The sequence below is a fragment of the Mauremys reevesii genome, linkage group 12 (genome assembly GCF_016161935.1).
Source record: "Mauremys reevesii isolate NIE-2019 linkage group 12, ASM1616193v1, whole genome shotgun sequence".
Taxonomy (NCBI): domain Eukaryota; kingdom Metazoa; phylum Chordata; order Testudines; family Geoemydidae; genus Mauremys; species Mauremys reevesii.
The window spans coordinates 23,821,459-23,824,535 of NC_052634.1; the positions used below are offsets into that span (position 1 = coordinate 23,821,459).

General features: G+C 51.8%; 1 non-coding gene across 1 annotated transcript; it reads left to right on the forward strand.

Moving 5' to 3' along the window:
* The first annotated feature begins 1,714 nt into the window (after positions 1–1,714).
* On the forward strand, positions 1,715–1,786 carry TRNAA-UGC. Its single transcript has one exon. It is a non-coding gene; the product is annotated as a tRNA-Ala (tRNA).
* The last annotated feature ends 1,291 nt before the right edge of the window (positions 1,787–3,077 follow it).

The following is a 3,077-nucleotide window of genomic DNA, read 5'->3' on the forward strand; positions in this document are numbered from 1 at the left end:
TCCGAGAATTTGCATCATCAATGACATCATCATGAACTAGACTAGCAGTATGGATCATCTGATCATCAAGAGAGGGTTGCGATGGGGTAAATGAAGGCAGAGGAGGATTGTTCCTCATGGGGTTTTTTGTGTGGCTCTGTGATCCTGCTGGAGGAAGCATCATTTGAGTTTGTTTCAGTGACTTGTGTTGGGCTCAGGTTGTGACCCTGAGCACAGGGGTTCCTGCACTCTGCTCCTAGCCCCTCAGGGAGTGGACAATGGAGCGGTTTCAGAAAGTGGCTAGAAAGTAGCCTAAGAAAGTGTAGCATAAGGGAGAAGAAAACCCCCATCATCCCCTCCCTGGTGGTCGAGTGGTTCGGTTTTGGTACTTTCACTGCCCCAGCCTGTGTTCAATTCCCAGTCAGGGAAAAGTGACTTTAAACCTAAAAACCTTCAGTTAATCTTCACAGGCAGTGTAAACAAATCCATGTTTTTTTCCTGATTCCCTCATCTTCCCAGTGTCTCCATGGCAGGGCTGGCACCAGGCATCAGAGCAGCAAGCAGGTGCCTGGGGTGGCCAATAGAAAGGGGAGGCACAAAAGCAGGTCTGGCCCTCTCAGTCCCTCTTGGAGGGAAGGACTTGCCACTGAATTGCCCCCACAAGCAGTAGCGGTAGAGCTGCCTCCGAAGTGCCACAAATTGTGGCTTTTTTATTTTATTTTATTGTTTTTTTCACTTGGGGTGGCAAAAACACTGGAACTGGCCCTGCTCCATGGAAGAGAATTTCTTAAATCCCAGATGAGTGCAGTTCTATCAGTTCTCAGCCTGAGTCCTTAGGTCTTAATCCTGAGGATATTGTCCCATCATGGGGCCATTTCCCTCCTCTCTTTCATACAGACGCACAATTTTCCTTGCACAGACACAGGAACAGCAAGATCTTTCTCTGTCCCTTGTGCAAAGCAGGGGGCCAAATTCCATGGAAACAATGGACAAGCAGGGGGCCCTGGGCACATCCAGCCCTGGCCGTGAGATGTTCCCTCCCCTCTTTCTTTATGCCCCTGTTGTTATTTCATGGATTGTCTGGGATGGGAAAAAGCTGAGTTCACTCCAGGTGGAGGGTAAAAAGGACCCTGAAAATCTCAGGACCCAACCCCTGCCACCAGGATCACCGAGGTGCTGGGGATTTTAGTAGGAAAGGGACTGTGTGAATTGTCAAGGTGGGGAATGAATAACAATCTACCACAAGATCCACCTCATTAATCACTGACACAGGCTAATCCTGCTGCCGATAGAAGGGAAACTGGGAGTGATTCTTTGCTGATCAGCCATGGAAACAGCGACCCAATTGCACCGCAGTGAAAGTGCTGGGGAAAGCTCGACTTTACAGGCAGGTAGAAACACCTGGCGCTCCCCACCCCACTTCTGCCACCAGGGTGAGGTGTTGAGCTGCTCACAGCATCCCCCACCATGACCTTGCAGCAGGGGATTGCAGCAACCCCCACCCAATGCAGGGGAGAGGGCTGAGTGTATCTCTGCACCCTGAGTCCAGGACACAAATTCTCTCTGCCCCACACATAGAATCTGGCCCTGCTGAAAAGTGACCCCTATGAACAAGTAACCTGCAGGAGAGCAGTATTGGCCCTCAGAGAGGGGAATGGGCTTCTCGTGCGGCTTATAGGTCACTGGATGCAGTGGAAACAGGAGGGCTCTGAGTGTAACCCATAATACACATGTTGGGGATGTAGCTCAGTGGTAGAGCACATGCTTTGCATGTATGAGGCCCTGGGTTCAATCCCCAGCATCTCCCAGCTCATTTTTTCACCCTGCTGCTTTGCTCATGCCCAGAGGGGATGTGGCCCTGCAATCTCCAGACACCAGTTTCAGTCCCGCTCAGTGAGGGGCAAGTGCCAATTGCATGGAAGGTCTGGGGTGGTTTCTGCTCCGAAGTCACCTCAGTACATGTAAGATTCCCACCCGCTGTGTTGCTTGGGACAAGGGTAGATGAGAAGGGCGAATCCTCCAGCACTGGAGGGAAAGGTCCCATCTGCACAGACTGAGAGGCCAGGAAACAGAGGGGCAGTCAGTGCTCAGAGAGGAGAGAGGTCAGTGATTTACACCCAACAGGGGACACTGTCTTTTTGAGTATCACAGGGGCAGCTGTGTTAGTCTGGATCTGTAAAAAGAGACAGAGTCCTGTGGCACCTTATAGACTAACAGACGTACAGGAACATAAGCTTTCGTGGATGAATCCCCACTTCGTCAAATGAATGGAGTGGGAATTCTGTGCCTGGCTAGCCAACTACAAAAGCAGTTTCTCCTCCCTTGATGCTCACACCTCAACTGCTAGAAGAGGGCCTCATCCTCCCTGATTGAACTAACCTCCTTATCTCTAGACTGATTCTTACCTGCATATTTATACCTGCCCCTGCAAATTTCCATGACATTCATCTGATGAAGTGGGGATTCACCCACTAAAGCTTATGCTCCAATACGCTCTGTCTTTTTGAGGTGAGTGCAGCTTGCTTGGGATGGTGCTGACGATGGATAGAAAAAAGGCTGGAGTCAATGACAGATGAGACCACAGAAGGGGAAGGGGCATGGCAGCCTGACAGAAGATCCTGGGTGCTCAGATGCCCCAGTTATTGCACCCTGGCCTGTCACAGAGAGAGAAAAGACATCGAGGGACCCAGGCCCCCTACAGTGATCCCATGGACAAGAACCTGGCTGGGAGTGGGGTGAAGGTTCCCTCTGGGGAAAGGGGAGCTGAAATCCCTCAGTGTCCTGGAATTTAAGCAATGGAATCTTCAAACCCTGCACAGTTGCGGGCTGAGGTGCATCAGCAGAAGGTTGGGCTGGACAGGGGCGGCAGGTTTGTATAATTTTTGGTCGTTCCAAGAATGGAACCAAGTCCTGCCCCACCCCACAGCTGTGTAAGGCTCTGGGGGGGGAGTTTGGGTGTGGGAGGGAGAGGGATTGGGCTCTAGGAGAGAGTTTGGGTGCAGGGTCTGAGCTCAGTCAGGGGGTTGTGCTGCAGCAGGGTGTGGGGGGGGCAGGGTCTTGGAGAGAGTTTGGGTGCAGGTGTGGGGTCTGGGTTGGGG